The 18,572-nt window shown below is 37.4% G+C and overlaps 1 protein-coding gene across 1 annotated transcript in view; it reads right to left on the bottom strand.

Moving 5' to 3' along the window:
• Positions 1–8,398: 8,398 nt before the first annotated feature.
• LOC149919821 (uncharacterized) overlaps positions 8,399–18,572 on the bottom strand; it is a 682,202-nt gene continuing 672,028 nt past the window's right edge. The window contains exon 6 of the transcript XR_016471781.1: positions 8,399–8,497. The gene's annotated coding sequence lies outside the window, so the exon portion shown is untranslated. The remainder of the gene's footprint in view (positions 8,498–18,572) is intronic.

Here is an 18,572-nt window from a genome sequence, read left to right as displayed (position 1 = left end):
TTAGAATAATTCCATTTTCCAGTCTTTTTAAAGTAACATTAATAGTTATCTATGGTTTGTTTTAGATAATGAGCAGGTTGAAAGGAACCTTTTAAAATAATTTCATACCATTAAAAATGCAAGCAGGGAAACAAACACACAAATAAAACACATTGAAAGATAAATAAGAACAATTTCCTATTTTCCTTTCACTAATTTCCGACAAGATAGAGATTTCTTCTCATTTTTATGCTCTTGCTCTTCAGTAAAGGCTTCTGTTTGTCAAGGAAATATCTCATGGTCCTTAGATAGAGGAAGACAGGGACAGCGTATGTTGCTTATAAATAGTTGATGAAAGAGCAAATATCATCAACTAGTTCAACTTAAATAGTAGGCAGCAAAGAAAATATATGTTATTTTAAAATGCATTTATTTTGAAAATCAGAGCCTTTCAAAACCATGTCTGTCTTATACACCTTTCATACAAGATGTTTTGGGAACACAGGTACTGTTGATAGTTGTTTTATACCAGGAAATTTGCAGCACACACAGATGTGCAGGAATTGCACTTGTGTAGTGTGTCATAAGCCTCAATGGAAGTACGTTCTCTGCTTCTGTTTACTTATCCAGAAGCCATGGCCAAACCGAAGCAAAATGATGCCAGTAGCAGAAAATGACCATTATGGTCTGTATTTTCAAAAATTTCATAGATTCATAGAATGGCATGGATTGGAAGGGACCTTAAACTCATAAAGTTCCAATCCCCTGTCCCCCGGTAGATCAGGCTGCCCAGGGCCTCATCCAACCTAGCCTTGAAGATCTCCAGGAATGGAGCATCCACAGCAGGCAGCCAGCACCTCGTTGTCCTCTGAGTAAAAAATTTTTTCCTAATATGTAACCCGAATTCCCCCTCTTTTAGTTTAAAGTCATTCCCCCTTGTGCTGTCACTATCAATCTGTATAAAAAGTTGGTCTTCTCCTGCTTATAACTTCCTTTCAAGTACTGGCAGGTGGCAGTGTGGTCTCCACGTAGCCTTCACTTCTCCATGCTGAAAAATCCAACTTCTTCAGCCTTTCCTCATAGGGGAGGTGCTCCAGCCCTCTGATCATCTTTGTGGACTCCTCTGGATCTGCTCAAACAGCCATACATTTTTCTTGTGTTGTGAGCCCCAGGCCTGAACACAGTACTCCAGATGAAGCTTCATGAGGTCAGAGAAATGGAAACCTGGTCTTCATCTCACAGCCTGGGCTGGGCTGTGAATACCACATCTCCCAGCCTAGTTTCTTGTAGTCCTTCACCTTAGCTGTGCATAATTACTGCATTAAGTTCTGGCATTTTTCCCATTAATGAAAGTGAGAAAATCCATTGTAAAATCAATTGATTCAATTATGAGTCTCAGATAATAAAAGATGACTACTGAAATAAGTAAATAAATAAATAAGGTGGCTATTACAATCCAGTATAACAGTAATTATCTGAAAGTTTAAGAGGAGTGTTACAGCCAAACCTCACAGGTACGAACCAAAAAACCACCCAACCAACCAACAATCAACAAAAAATTTCCACTGACACCAAAACAAGCAGATTCAAGTAGTCAGCATTGTAGAATGGGAACATGAATATCTGCAGATGGTCATCCAGAAATATTTTGTTCACCAGTCTGTCAGATCTAAATCCGTATCAGCAGAGAACAGAACTGTGTTGCCTCTTAACACTAATTGTAAATGGAGCTATTACGGAGCCAGAGAAGTCGTTATGATAGCTCTTTTTCTAAGTCATCAGGCAGCCTGTAAAACATGCCGTGTTTATGATTGTAAGCATTGTATGGCTATAAGAGCTGTACATCATGCCTGTCGTTCTGGAGGGACACCTGCTGACTTTTCATATGCCAGTTTGTAAGAAGGTACGCAAACAGTTTAGCTACAAAATCTTCCTTTTGTGTCTCATAAAACCAGGTTGAGCTTTGGCTTATCACCCTCCAAATAACAGTTGAAAACATAGTCCTTTTAAGATTCAATGCAAGAAAACCAAGAATAAAATATATATGCCAAATGTATTGTTTGTCCAAGGACAGAAAATTTTAGTTTGCTGATGCTATTAAAAAATTGTGCTGTGTTTAGACGTAAAACACCTCTTGGTGCTTTTTGCTCTAGGGAAAGTTCTACAAAACAGAATTACTAATCCAAATGTGAATATAGTGAGAAAAGGCAGTGCAGTTAGCCAAAGATATGTATCCTCTGGCATAGCAGAGGGTGCAACAGCCCCTATTGGTTCCTAATCTCCTCCACAATGTGCTTGCTTTTGGCCCTATGGCAAATAAGTGGACGGGCTACTGCCTGACTGCTTTGTACCTCCCATTCTGTGCCTTTTGTCGTGTTGTGTGGAATTGAGGAAGGGTTGCCTTAACTTATATCTCTGCTCTGCAGCTGTGCTCCTGGTGCTTCCCCTGCTCTTTCCTACCTTGGTTGCTGGTGTTGTAGAGTTCAGTGAGCTAGCATTTTTTGCACAGCAAGCATTGCTGAGGACAAGTGGTATCTGTCCTTGATTTCTCTATTTCATGCAGCAGTGCTTGAGGAAACAAATATCTGCACGGAGTGTTTATGGGCTGCACAAAAAAACTGTCCCCGACTTTCATGCTCACTCATCCTTAACCCCTGTAGATTTAAGAGATATACATAATAAATGATTCATTATGAGAAATTATCTCTGGAGATTTTTTTAATCTTATCAAAGCATAGACTATGTCAATCATATGCAAAGTCTCAAATGGAATTACTTCTCATAATCAGCCACTCTTAAGTTTGCATCTCATTTTTACCTTTTTTTTTTTTTTTCTTTTAAGGGGATCTGATTCTTAGTTCCTCTTTTGCAAATTGAAGGAAAGAAAGAGTGTAATTTTAAATTCATCTTCAGGACTCACAGCCATCAGCTGAACAGCCTCTGAAGTCTTAGGATTTCCAATAAACTTTCAAAAAAAAAATCAATCACTTCAGGGAAATATATTTGTATCCCACTGGTTGCATACAAACAGAATAGACATAACACACATTAAATTAGACGTTTTATCACGTAACACAATATGAATGGTGCTAAATTACATATCTCATTGAAACAATGGCTTGTGACACAGCAAAGTGAGCTGTTAATGTTACTAATAACATTTCTGAATGTACAGTCGATAACTGGATAGACTTGGAGAAAAAGTAGGTAAAAAAAAAGTCAGCTTTTCAAAGGTAGAACTGGAAAAGGCATCCAACAATTATCCAGATTCGTGGAAACTGACTTGAGAGTCTTTATCATGAGTTTCTAATATGCACATAGGGATCTTACCATTAAACACTGGATAAAAAGTAGAGAAAAATAATTTTTAAACAGCTTTAGGGAGGAAGTACACAGCCTGAATTGTGCAGCTTCCATTAAAGGTAATGAGTCTGTCAGTGTGCATTTCTTGCATTGAAAATGTGCCCTTGATAGTCTCATTTAATCTCACCTAGAGACATTTCAAACTTCAGCCAGGAATGTGCTAAATATTATGCTGTATATGACCAATCAGGCACAGCCATAATTTTTTTAATCTCCTTAGTGCATAAAATAATGCAGGACTCAACCCCTCCAGTCATTGTCCATGCTGAAAACCACCCCCTTGCTGAGCCACATGCACATTTTCTTACAGAAAGAAGCCAGCCACTTCAGGTCAGCAAGTTTTTTCTTTAAGCTTTTTCTTTAAGCAAGAATAGTAGAAGGCAGGAACTTGAGAAGCTAAAGCAAAGATTCCCATTCTCTTCTGGTGCTCCAGCTGGAATTTCTCTTCTGCAGGGTGGGTATTGGTACAATGGATTCATTTAAGACTGGTGCTAAATTTGCTAAGAGTAGACCCAGGGATGGAGTGTGCTGAGGAGCTAAGTGTTTTGATGGGCACCTCCCTTGAATCCCTGCAGAAAAAAGAACATCTTTTCCTACAAAATTTGAATATTATTTATAGATTTATATGTATTTCTATTGAACCTATATTCACCTATAATGACTGAAAAGGCACCCACTTGTTTGGCAGGAATTTGAATGAGTGAATGAAGACTCAATTTCTCTGTAAAACTATATGTATCCCCTGTATGTACTAACAGCACTCTTTATAGCCATGTTTTACTTACATTAAGACACTCATTCATGAGAGTATGCAATGTAAATTCTTGCCAGTTTTTTAGCCAGAACACATTAAGAAATTGTGCAATTTTTGTTTCTCTAAGCAAAAATGTTCATCTTTATTTTTGTTTCCACTCTCTTGACTGTAATGCTTGAAAGAATCCTATTCATATGTTTAAAAATAAAAAATAAAAAAGCAAAATGGGTATGTGAAAGATCATCAGACATGGAAAACTTTAGTTTACGTTATGTTTCCTTGGAAAATTTTGAGTGGATCAAAAAAGACTTCAGAATGACAATACATGTGGGACATAAATTCTCAGTAGTTCCAGTTAGAGCAATATCTCATTTTTCAGAAGTTCATTTAAGCCTTGGCACTTTAAATAATTAAACCACAAAAATGTAGAAACTAAAGTGGATGTGATTTTGACTTATGTTAAAAAAATCCCACTTCTTCTTTACTGCATGATTTGGTTAGCAACCAATCAGATGAGCAAAGTGCAGTCCATTCCCAATATGCACAATTCACTCAGTGCACACAAAGCTGTGTATCTTATTAAAAGATATGGTGTAGAGCCAAGATCCTAAGTAATGCAGGTGCAACTGAAATATCCAGTGATGATTTGGCCACATATATATGGATTACCAGAACCTAATATTGGCAAGAGGAGAGGAAAGGAAAGGTCCCACCTGCATTCTATATATGTGGCAGGTGCAGCTTAGTCTGTTGACTCACAGTTGCAAATATAACATCATTATTAACTCTACCCTGTTCTTTGATAAGATTCTTCGTGCTGTGCTTACAGGGTAGGGTGCAATGTACAAGCTTTTCTCATTTTCTTTTTTACTAAATACCTTCAGTTCTATTCCAGCAAAGGCAGAATGCAAGGGAATAGGAGGTAAAAGATTATAGCAAGGTTTTTTCATAATCATAGAATGAATCATAGAATGGCCTAGGTTGAAAAGGACCTCAAAGGTCATGTAGTTTCAACCCCCCCTGGCAGGGTTGCCAACCACTAGACCAGGCTGCTAGGTTTTAGATGTGTTGTGTGTGGGAATGAGTGTTCTTAAATCCTGGAATAACCACTTGCATTTCTATACATATAGGACCATTTTGAGAGATGGCAGTCTGGCCCAGAAATGTTACCAATCAGTGTCTGAATGGGGCTTTTTAGGATTCCTCTGTAAGAACAACGCATAAAAAACTGCATTTGGTGTCAGATGAGTGAAGCACAAAGTATTAGTGAAATGGATGATATTAAAAACCCCAGTTTTGATAACCCTTTTTCAGTAAAGGGCAGACTGTAGGGGAAGCTTCTGACTTACCTACCATATAGAACTGTCTCTGCCTGCTGTCACAAGAAACGAGTAATACAGGGCCTACAAGCTTCTTGTTCTTTTACACTGCAGAGAAGAGGCAGCCCATGTACATGCTACCTTTCCACTTTTCCAGTATTACAGAGTACAGAGAAAGAAAAAGACCATTTCAAAGAAAGTCATGTGCTTCCCAGAGCCTGTGTACCTTCACATCATTCTCATACAGATGATTTCCTCAGACATGTACGTTACCTTGCTGTGTTCTGGTTATGCTTTTATTATTAATCTTGCAATTCTGATCTCATCTCTGGTTGATGGTCCCGATTACTAATCCTGTAGATTACCCATTCAGTTCTAGTTTCCTGTCTAATAAATTTGTTGAACAGTGGCCAGATTTCATGCCAGATGTACCTGAACTGTAGTGGTAGATTAAATAATTCTTGCAAACCACAGTTCTATACACATTTATAAAGCACATTGGGACATTTTAGGGATTAAAAGCAATTGTAAGCTTGTCTTGCCATTCTCTAGACATACTGGCTTGCTTTTCTTATTTACAGGTAATATTAATAAGGACCAAGAAGCAGAACAAGTCAGAAAGTACTATCCCACAAGATATTCCGGAGTTCCAAAGCATGTTTTACTCTCAATTCAGTGAAAATCTCAGTTACACTAGCAATTCTGATCCCTTTTATTTCAGTAATGTTGAAACAGAATATTATGTTAAACTTAAAGAATTAATAATACATAAAGAATATGAAACATAAGTTAAAGTTAATAACAAAGTGAAATTAAGTGCTTTCAGCTTAACAAAACATGAGATCTCAATGTGATTGAATCAAAGCAAAAGGTGAAGCATTATTCAGTCTGATTCTTTTCTCTCAATTCTGGGATGGAAATTGGCATGTATGTATGACAATTCAGTATTTCTCAGTGTGAAAACAGTTCTCTTGAAAATAATTTGACCATATATTATTTGTTAAGTAAACACATATAATAGAATGAGTCTTGGCTCCTTCAGTTTAGTAGCAGTGCATGTTTGACTCTGCCTGGCAGTGCCTGCAAAGCATTACTTTTGTTAAGTCTTCCTTACAGTAGAATAGCTGTGTCTCAATCATACTCTGAGCCCCTTGTGACAGAATCAGAAACAAAGCTCTTGGCTTAGATACAGGGCGAAATAACTAAGCAGTTATTTGAGTGTTGTAATAACCATCATCCTTGAGACTTTTATTCATAGAAAAGTAAGTACTGTGCAAAAATAAGAGTGTGAGATTACAATCCAGGAATGCCTACATGTCCATCTGTAGTAGACAAGAGGAAAGAAATGGCTGTTTGACCATGTCTGGACATGTGAATGAAACCCAAGGACCACAATGAGTTATATTAGTAAAATGAGAGTACAGAATAAAGAGTAAGAATGCAAGTGTATATTTTTATCAGTAAATCCAGGCTCAAACTTTGTAGTACCACCCTTTGTAGACATCTTTATGGGCAATAAGAGAGGTTGCTTACATAGAAATGTGCTTTCTAAGCTTTTTAGCTCTCCAAGCCATTTTGAAAGCTTAATGTCTTTGAAGATGGGTTGAGGCATTTCTTTAATGCTTGTGACATTAATAGAGAGCTACTGTGGAATGGCTTGTGTTCAAACATGTGCTGTCTTATAACTTGTGCAGTCTACTCTTTAGATCCAGTTCCCTCTGCTCAAGATCAACAAAAGGCCATTGGTGATATTATTTTGTGACTACGTGTACTCTAGTGCTTATCATGCCATCTCTCTGCTGATCTTGAGACAGACTAGCATCCAGCAGCTGCCACCAGCAGCTGTAGGCATTCAGCACCTTTGAAAATTAGCTGCAGGATATCTTAAGCCTGATATTCCAAAAGTGATGAATCATAAATTAGAAGCTGCAGTTGAAAACATAGCTGTAATTCTTGAATTTTTCATGAGAACTACTACAATTAAAGCCTTAGAGTAGATAAAAATAAGTGGGAAAAATCAAAAGACTTTCTATATCCACTTGAAAGGAAGAATTCATGTGAATGATACTCACTCTAATTGTTTCAAGTAACATCTTAAAATAATGTTGATAATTTTGAAATGGTAAATAAGATTAGTAAATTATCAGTTAAGTTACAGCAGAGTGAAAGGTCAACAGCTGGTGTGGCATCACACAAAACAGTAAAATCAGCAAACCTGTTGGTTGAAAGTTTGATAGATCCACTTGGCATTCAGTGAGGAAAGCTGAACATCAGTCGTAATTTAATTGGGATGGAAATATCTGGGAAAAAAAAAAAAAAAAAAAAAAGAATACAGAAAACTAAGAGCTGAAATGCCTCATTTACCCAATTTCACATTACAGTTTCGTACCCAATATCCCATGTGCTTATCACATATTTCACAGCCAAGATATCAGATTATACTCAATAGCACAGTTTAAACAGTGTTAAACAGCGCATTACAGCACCCGGTTCTAAATTGATACTGATACCTAACTTGATGTCACATATCACCAAGAATACTGCTAGAGTAGTACTGTGTATCAGAAACTCTTCTATGCAATTTGTATAACAACAGCTCCAGTTCCATGAAAAAAAGCCCTTTTACCTCAATGAAACTTTGTAAATGGGATGTACTTAAGCCACCAAAGTTAGTGGGATAACATACAAACTCAGGTCAGTGAGCTGGCTGAAAGCTCCTTGACTTTTCTTCTAAAAAAAAAAGAATGTATTTACCTTTGTGGTTTACTTTTGTCTGGCTTTGGAGTTAATCTCCTTATTGTCCATACTTAGCAAGTTTTCGGATCATGGACTAATCTTCAGTTGTCAGTGGATTCCTTTCAACTGAACATAAACAAGGAGACTTGCTACAGTTATGCCTCAAAGGCAGTGGAGTCCAGGCTGGAATTAGTTTGAAGTACAAGCTCTTTGTAGCTCAGCTAGTGCAGGTATCAGTTTCTAAGTACCAGCTTTTACCATCTACAGAGTTTCTCCTGTTGATCTGTATTACTTGAGAATGTTGGCATGGCTTGTCCATCCATCTGCGTTACTGTCTGGAAACTGCCTGCAACATCAAGACAGAAAGACTGGTCTGCTTCCAGGGAGGATGCAGAGAGTAAAAAAAGTTTTGCAAGAGCCTTCCCTTGAGCATACTTTGGATACAAATCAAGCGGGGGTTTGAAAGACAGTATACTTAAGACTGGAGACTTTTTGTTCTGACTCCACATGGACTCACACCAAGCTTTTAGGACCTATGTGTTCCCTGTTGTCCACTGGGGCTGAAGTGAAGGACTGAGTTAGATTTCTGCTCGACAGGTGCGTATCCCCAAAGTAGTGTAAAATGTAATGTAGATGTTCCGTATTTGTATCCACAGGATGTGCAAAACAGACTTCAAGGTGGAAGGACTTCACAGGAATGAATCCTAGAGTTATTCTTGCCGTTCCTTTCATTCCCAAGCTCAGTTTCTCTGTTTTCCATCTTTTTTCTGTTTTGCACTGATTCATAGTTTTATGCTGCCCCAGAAATACAGGGAGCATTGCTTGGTAATGTTTTGGTTTGGTTTTGTTGGTTGTTTTTTTTTTCTTTTAATAAAATTTGAAGCGAACCTCATTAGTTCTAAAAATCAATATGGTGTTTCTTTATCAGTACTAGTATGTGGCATACACAAAAAGCATCCATCCAGTGTATTAGAAATGCAGAAAGTCTTTAGTAAATAAACAAATAATACAATTTGCCCTATAGTCTCATAGAGGGAAGTGCTGGTGTTTTCTCCTCACTGGGCTTTCTCCACACTACTCATGCTTGTTACCAGAAAGAAGGATCTTCATATTTTCTTATTTAAATTTTTAAGAATGCTAAGTCTTATTGGTTTATTGGATTTTTCCTCTGTAAGATTTTTGTATGTACAGACTGCACAACTTCTTAGCAGCCCACAAATGTTAATATTTTAATGTTTATTTCCATATCTCATTTGGCTGTCAAAAACGTCGCATGTAGCAGCACACTTCAGTTACTGCAATGTATTAAAGTACTGCTATCTCTGAATAAATACATTATATGATTCTCATGCATGATAAGAAATTTAGAAAGGAGCCAGATGCTGAAAGGAAGAAAAAAAAAAGAAAAAGAAAAAGAAAGAAAGAAATAACTATGGACACCCAGAAAACAAATTGATACAAATTGGTGTATGCTTCATTGGAACAAAAGGAAAAGAAAATCAATTTACATAAATAATACTCCTTCTCCTTGCACGCTGATGTTGTTTAGATGAGAGTTTATAGGACTCAGTGGTGATGTCTTTCGTTCTGTTGGAGAGGGAAGGTTGTGCAGACACTGAAGAAGAAGGGAAGATAAAAAAGATCCATTCTTAATGAAATATCATGACCTCTGCTAGTACTACCCCAGACCAAGCAGAATGTAAGTAAATGTTTTAGAACAAATGCACAGTGCTTGCAAGCTTTCTCTTTCTGTTTCTCACTGAGTTAAAGAACAGGGTTGTGAAGGACTGTAAAAGGTCAGATCGAGAAGTTTACAGCTAAAAACATTTGTGGTTTGTTCAACAGAGAATTAGAAATGAGGAAATAGGTGAAAAACAAAATGGCTCATGAATGAATTTCTCAGAATTATGCATTTCTCACATTTGTGTTTCATGTGCTCTGCACTGATGCCCCAGGACTGGATGTGCTGGAGCTCTAACCACTGCAAACCAGTTCTTGTCCCTTTCTTTATGGCAAAGGATGGTAGTCCAGTGAAGAAATGGGTGCCAGTGTGTTTGCAGTATGGACACATACAGTTGATCATGTTTAACCAGATCATTTATTTTCAGAGTGCAGCAATTTCTGCCATCATAAACATGTATATATATATATATATATATTTACTTTCTAATTTTGCAGAACAAAATGACATGGTATTAATGCCATCCTTCCTCAATTAGCAGTATTTGTGAACAGACAAGGCAAGGCATCAATATTTTTCAAGCTAACAAAAAGTTTTGCATTTATCCATAACATTTTTCCTCGGAAGAACAGTGATGACAAAATTATCACATTATATCTATACATTGGCTATGTTTGTATTTTGTATTTTGGAATTCACAGTGAGTGGGATTCTCAAAAGCACTCTATTGGCCCCATTAAAATCCTGCTGGTTCTAAATGGCTGCGAGAACATGCTGTTTTGGAAAAAATCCACCTCAGTATCACTTAAGCTGTATTTCCACACGACAGTACATCTAATTTTAAGGTGCATTGTAGAGAATCAAAATGCCATGGCCACATGACATAAAGTGCTGGTGCAAGTTGTTCAAAACTGTTAAAGGGGAAACTTGTTTGCAGTTTGCAGGTTTTATAACAGAAGTCACTGTTGCATCACAGATGTAAAGCTTAAACGCAGTCTAGGCACAAGCCTCATGTTGGTTGTTCTGGGTAACTGTTAGAAACATGGATGCATAACTGCATTTAGTCCTATGAGAATACATATGGGTGGGTGAGCATGTCCTGTAGCAATCAGGAAGAGAGACTGTGCAGCCACACTTGTTTGCAACTGGTTCAAATATGCTATTTTCAACACAGTTTATCAAATTCACTTACTACTTTAACTGTCAATATGAGCAAGATTTCGTTTGTTTATGGCAGTGACAAGTGACTGAAAGAGTGTCCTGTTGTGATTTCATTTGGGGACAAAACAGAGCAGAATCACAATGTTACTCCAGCATCTTATAGCTGTAGACACTGAGTGTATCTTTGGAATTTAATCTACTTTTCTAAGTGGAAAAGGATCACCCAATCCAGTTGACCCATGCCAGTTGTCAAAAAATAATCTGAGTAGTCAGCAAGATACAGTGTGATCTGCTCCATTTGTCAAACTTGTGAAGTTAGGGCACTTTCTTAAGTTCCCACTGCCTGAATCCATTGTAATAAATTTGGATTGCATGTCAATTACTGCAATTTATGACTACCTATCTCTCCATTCTGAATATGTATGTGATTTTAATTTAAGGCTTCCTTACTGTACAATATTTATTATCAGTTCTCTATTTTAACCAGCACTGAGATAACTGCTATTTTACACTCCTCCAATGTCTTCTCTTTTCAAGGTCATCAGTTTTGCGACATCACTGAGAATGAAGTAGGACGTATGGTTCTGTTTAATCAAATTTCATGCTCTGCTGCCTCCTTCTTATGGCCTCTGTGCTAATTGATCAAGTTTTCAATTAAAGTCCTCCATCTTTGTTTTAATTCTTTGTTAAGGTTTTTATTCCATTACATGGTTTCATGAGATCTAAGTTGGTACAAAATGCAAACTGTCTCTGCCTTTCCAACTGTCTAGTTACCATGATTTAGCTATATTGCTCTTCTCATTCCCCCTTTCTTATTATTAAAACCCTCAGTGGACTAACATCATCTGTTGGATTTAGACTTGAATTCCAAAAATCTGATTCATCCATCAAGGAGGGATTAGTTTACCTCATGAGTTGTGATGGAGAAAAGTTTCTCTGTGTCTCAGCCCTTTCTAGCTGTCTTTCTCAGCAACAATTGAGCAAATTGCTATTCCTAAAGATATACTAAAATGACTCTTGTAACTATATGGGCCAATGTCAGGCACGTGCAGAAAACTTGCCTTATGGGGAGATTTTCCTAGCAAGCAGTGATTCTATTTTCATTTTCACATTGTGTTTCTGAGGATCGAGTAAATGTTAATGTGGCAAATATGTATTGATGCACAGGACTGATTACTCATTCTGTATTTTATAACTCTATGTTTCAGCCCCTAAGTAGTATTAAATCAAATGTGTTTTGAAATTTTGAAAAAATCAAATAATCTTTTGAATCAAATGTTTTTTAAAAGGGCAAAGAAAATGCTCTGACAGAATCCATATAGATATATTTTTTTCAGGGAGGCTTTGTTCGGCTAGGGGTAGTTCTTCATTTTAAAAGACAGGCTTTTTACTTAAGTTCTGATACTTTCAACTATGAAGAAGATACAGACCAGATAATTCTCTGAAAAATCTGCAACAACTGTCAGAAATCTTTAAGGTTTTCGGTTAGGAGACTGCTTTATGATAATCTTCAAATAAAGCATGAAAGCTTATAAAATATTCTCCATTTCCCTTTTTAAGAGAAGTAAAATCGAATTTGCTCTCCAACTTCAGTATCAGAATGTGAAAACAGAACCAAAGCACTGAGAAGAATGACTGTAGCAGAGCAATTCCACAGTTGCTGGGCTTGTGCATTTTTGAATGCTGTTTTAAAGTTCTTGTAGCAGTTAAACTCCTCCCTCACTTTGAGTTGAAGAGCATGCTACAAAGATCTGTGCTTTGAAAATCTCCTTGTCTGTTCGTGATGAATATTCAGGCAGTGACTAGGAAGAACCTCGAGGTGGTTGGGAGTACTTGAGCTTTGGAATTCAGGGAGCATGAGGTGAGATCCTACTTCCATTGCAGGCATTGCCAAAATTCCTGCTTATTTCAGTATGGTCAAAATTTACATTCAAGATGATATCATAGAATCATAGAATCATAGAATCATAGAATCATTGAATGGCCTGGGTTGAAAAGGATCATAATGATCACTTAGTTTCAACCCCCCTGTTATGTGCAGGGTCGCCAACCACCAGACCAGTCTGCCATAGCCACATCCAGCCTGGCCTTGGATGCTTCCAGGGATGGGGCATCCACAGCCTCCTTGGGCAACCTGTTCCAGTGTGAGACATCCATAGATAATGGCATTGTCTGTGTATCAAACTCTGTCAGGGATCCTTGGGCTTCCAGCACAAGTACTTACAGTAGCACAAATAGATTTAGTTGCAGGGTTTTCTCCTCAAACCTTGCAGACATTTTTTGGGAGAGATAATAAAATCCATCCATCCTTGTATATTGTTCAGCAATCCAGTTTAGCATTATCCTTGGATATTAATGTCCTTTCAGGGTTTAGCAACCTCAGTAAACTCGCCTTCATCAATTGATCTTGTTGATTTTTTGAACTAGTAAGTATTTGCAATATTTAGGATATTCTTTGGCAAGGAATTTCCCAATTCAACTGTGCTGCCTGAAGAAGTACCTTTGAGATTTTTTTATTTGCATTCCGCCTGCAGCCTGATAATTACTCCCACAAAAAAATTTCCAACTTCTTGCATTACAAAAAATCAAAGTAATCATTTCCTAATAATCTTCTCCATGTTATTGTCATTTCCGTTCGTTTGTGGATATCTATTCTCAGTTGTCTCTTTCCTATGCACAAAATCTCAATTTACTTATTCCTTGTTTAGAAAATATTGTTTACTAAGTAATATCACTATCTGCATTTTTTCTCATCCTTTTACAGCCCTTCTGATCAGAGAGCTAGGACTGCAAGTAGTGTTCAGCTGTGGACACACCATGGGTTTATACAAAGGCATAATTATGTTTTTAGATTGGTTCTGTTTCCATCCTAGTAATTACTAGCATCCCACTTGTTTTTTCTCCAGCCAATTGGTTTCACAGAGCAGCTACTCTAACGGGGAGTTCCTGTTCCAGAGGCGCAGCAGTTAGTTCAGAGCTCATCCTTGCACGCATCGTGTTGAGGTTGTATCTCCTCTGTGCACCACTGCACATTTAGCAACTCTGCTTTTTAGCTTTCATTTTGTCCTCCACTGTTGTGCCATCTTTCAATATATCTTTGTAGCCTCTTTTAATTTCCACTGCCTGAATAATTTAGCACTGTTAACAAATTGGTCTTCTCACTATTCCCTCCTGTTACTGGGACATTTTTGGATATGTTTATTAAATGCATTTTGAAAGGGAGCTTATTGAAAGCTTTTAGAAAGTCCTTTGACTGTGCTGTGAAAAGCCTTTGGAAAGGTTTGTACTTTCCATGTCCAGCACCTAAAAGTGAAACCACTTCGAATGAACAAATGCTTTTGCTTCAATCTCTGTTTTTCCCTTCTCCTCACAGCAACGTAGGTTAATAATGTCCCTTTTCTGCAAACTATTTTTGTATATTGGGGAGTAAAGATCATATAACTGCTACCTTACAGTATTTCTTAATTTAGCCATTTCAGTAACAGCTTATGTGGTGAATGTTTGAAGTAAGCCATACGAAGAATACAAACTGTTCTTTAATTGTGTCTGGCAGCCATAATAATTAATAATTGTAGAGCAAATGTTGCCTGCATTTGAAGTATACAACTATTACAGTGAAATAAATTTATAATGTGCCCTTGCTTTAAAAAACCCTCAAAGCCTTTATGTGCTTTCATAGGCATATTCTAGAGTGTATTTTCTCATGCAAGTTGGCAATTCCAGGAGTGCAGAGACGAATTCATATTTAAATCAAGATTGAAACAAATTCAAAGACAATTCAAATTTTTACTGAAGTTAGTGAATCAAATTTCCTTATCCTTCTCATAGCTATTCAATACTGCTGAGCTTGCAATACAACAATTAAAAAAAAAAAATCCACTTCCCCAACCCAGCAAATTAAGAGAGCAACAATAAACCTGTTTTATTGAATGTTTAATTATTTTAAGAAAATCTGCCTGATTATTATATTTTTTTTTAAAATATACGATGTATTCTTTCTTAACACAGTGGGGCACAACACGTAATAAATTTTAAAACAATTTTATCTGTGAATGCTTTTAAATAGCATTTATCTTCACTGGATGCTTTTTAGGGAACAGTAGCTCAGTAAGTAGGAAAATCTGTCAAACTTCATTTGCTATCAGGGGGATGCCAGATTGTGTAAGGAATGGACTTGCTCTTCTCATTCCATCCTGAATAAAAGCAAATGTTCAGCTGTTTCACAAGCAGATTTGGCACCAGCCAGATGTGCTCCCCAGCACCCATTTTCCACCAAACACAGAAATGCCAGCACAGGTTTCTCTCATTCCCAACGTGTTTGTTTCCCTGGATTCACATGATGCATGTACTCAGTTCTGCTGCTGTTCTGAGCCATCTGTCCTACAAATCATAAACAAAGCTCTCTCCTTGGTTCCTCTGTGCCAATCATTAACATCAATATGAGTTCCACTGTAGGCAGAGCCTCATCAAAATGATTCCTTCTTGGATTCACTCCAAATTCTGCTATTATTCTGCATTCTGTATCATCTAGATCTTCTAGGCACAGTGCTCTGACCATGTCAACCAAAGCCTTGAGATAGAACAAGGAATAAGAATGTTAATTGCACGATACCAGTAGTAATCCAACCAAACAGCTGGGAAATTCAGTTGGTAAGGTGAGGAAGGAGAGTAAAGTGTGAAATCTCTGACTACATATTTCCTTTTCAGACATTGTAAATGATGCCCATAAATTTTGATCAAGCCAAGAGACACATTAATTCATCCCTTCTTCATAGAATGGCTTCTCTTAGAGTGTTTTAACTAGTTTTTTCAGTCGCTCCCCTCATTACAATATCAGCTAAAATTTGTCTGGCGTGGAGCTGCTGAATGGAGACTAGAAGGTGGAAGGAAGTGCAGGAGTCTAAGCTGCTGCGTTCTGAATGGACATTCTACTAGTCTCTTCCTTGAGAGAGCACACCTGACTTTGTTTGGTCTGATACAGTGCACCAAGGACTTGTCCTCTGCTCCAGTGCTATTCATTGGGTACAGATGTATTATTCTTTTGTTCCAGAAAAGCAGAATTTCTTTATTCCTTTCCGTATTTATTTATTATTACTTACCACCTGAGTTTCCTATCTTTGCAAGATGAAAGATAGTTAACCTTTCAATCCTCTCATCGTCTCTAAGGACTTGGCTGACCATGGTAAGAGTGTCAAGCCCACAAGTCTTGCATGCAGAGTTCTCTAAGGCCTAGCTGAATTATAACACTAAGTGCTGCTCATGCTGGTGACTTTGTAATGTGTGCAAGAACTCATATTACTTTCAAGTTTAATGCTTTTGTATAATCTAAGAAAAGCATTTAGCACAGACTACTCCATATTATGCATTTAAGCTGACACTTTAGCCAATTTGTAACCAGTAAACTAGTAGGAGAAATCATTATTCTCATTAACAGCTAAATAATACCTTTTAATTTCTTATTTCAGAAGCTACTGTGAGAAACAGCCTCATAGCTTGCTGTTTCTTCTGCATTCCAGCTGGCTTGCTCTAAGCTGATGGTTGCTGTATAAAAGCCTAAAACAGCTATTCTTAAATTTAGATTTTATTGAGTTTAATCATTCTATTTTTAAAACTGTACTGCAGATAACGATCCAAACAGATCAATATTTATAACCTGAGTAGTACAAAGCAAATACATGAATAAGTAAAACAGATGTGATTGCACTTTCATACAAAACTTAGTGAATCTGATGTGAATGGTACAAATTTTAATTGGAATTATCATGTAAGGAAAAATGTTTCTGAAAAGAAAGGAAAAAAAATCTGATTATTTCTACAGAATAGGTACCAGATTCTGATCTACTTCTGTTTTAACACGAGTGAATTAAAAACAATTTCACCGATGTCAATGAAGGAATACCTTCACCTGAGAGAAGTGAAACTGCAAAACTATACTTGCAGAGCACATGTTCAGTGAGGGAAGTTGGGTCCTTCTGGTAATGGTTGGCAAAGTTACAGTAACTTTGCTCCCAAAGGTGAAATATCACACTGTACATGAGAAAGCAAGCCTCCCAAATCACTCAGAAAGTCCAATTATCTCTGGTAGTTGTGGGTATTTTTGTTCTGATGTTATCGTATCACATGGCTCTGCATACATTGTACTTCGTTTGCCTAACCTATGTAGAAACTGTTTCAGAGGAAAATTGCCCTTGATGTTTGTGCAATCACTCTCTCCATTAAGGTATGACACAGACAGGCCAAAACCTCAATCCATTCTGCAGTCTGAAATAAGTGGGTTCGCCTCATGCATTTCCCTCTTTATGTGTATGTAGAGAATGTGCCTACTTCTTTGTAGGAGGACAAGAGTGAATTTCTGTCACATTTATGTCTCGTCTTTATTTTGGCTCCTGGAACAGATCAGCCCAATCCTGGAACAGATCTGCCCAATCCTGGACAGTGATGTCCAGGTAGCTTTCTGTTTGTCCTAGACTGTCTGAGCTCTCCCTGAACCTTGAGAAGAGGGAAGAGAATTCAGGAGCTCACAGTGTCAGGTCATCAATGTTGTTTTTATACAATCAGGAAATGTCCTGTTGAGTGCAAAGTCTGCTGATGGAGAGAATCTGACCACAGTAGGATTGGAGTAAAACATCCCTATTCAGTAAAACCAGAATTACGTAAAACCACAGTCCATTCATTTTTGTACCATGAAACAAAAGAAAAAGCTAATCTCTTTTTTTGTCCCTTTGATTTTTCAGATCAATAGCCTTAACATAGCAGCTGCCATGTTGTACTTGCCCCTATATAAGTCAAGAAAATTCAAGATTGACTTTTTTTTTAAGTGGCTTATACAGGTGACTGTATAAAGAGGTTTCATTACTTCCTAACCACTTCAGATGTGCTTTAGTCCATGTTAAATTGATTCCACATCCCTCAGAAAAAAAAAGAAAAAGAAAAAAAAAAAAGGATTTCGTTGTCAACAGTAATTGCCAGGAACAGATTTTCTTCCTCCTCATCTGTCCCCTGAATTGATATTAAAAATGGTTGAAAAGCTAACAAAGATGAGGCAACCTCCTGAGGATACTTCTGAGAACACATTTGTCAAGCAGAATTTGAGTCAAGCCCTTTCATGAAGGACCTAACTAGTATGCAGATTCTTGCTGCTGTAACAGAAAAAAAGTATCAATTCCTATCTCTTGCCTGGAGATCTGTCAATATATTTTCCTGTGCAAATGGGAGTATGGTCCGCCACATCTTGTCTGCCTGTAACAAGAATGGAGTGGTAGATTCTTGTCTAATTATGTGTTAGATTTCCTAGGGAGGAAAAAGGCATGCTTTCTCAAATTCACTCTCATCCAACTCTGATTCACCTCTGAAAAAAGCCACATCTGAGATGCTGATGAATAACTAGACACTATAAGTCTTTTTGCAGCTGTGTTGTCAATTCAATTGTGAAAATTTAAAAACACCTGAGCGTCCCCAGGGGAAGCTGTTTTGTGCTTCAGTAAGTTTGGCAGGGATGGCAGTCCTGCACAGGGTGCCAAATTCCTTCCTTTTGCTTACTCATGGGGAAAGTAACTCCCATGAGTGAGGACTAGCACTT

This window comes from Phasianus colchicus, chromosome 1 (genome assembly GCF_987193195.1).
Source record: "Phasianus colchicus chromosome 1, bPhaCol1.hap1.1, whole genome shotgun sequence".
NCBI classification, from domain to species: Eukaryota; Metazoa; Chordata; class Aves; order Galliformes; family Phasianidae; genus Phasianus; species Phasianus colchicus.
The sequence above is the reverse complement of the archived record's forward strand: the minus strand, read 5'-3'. Positions and strand labels throughout refer to the sequence as shown.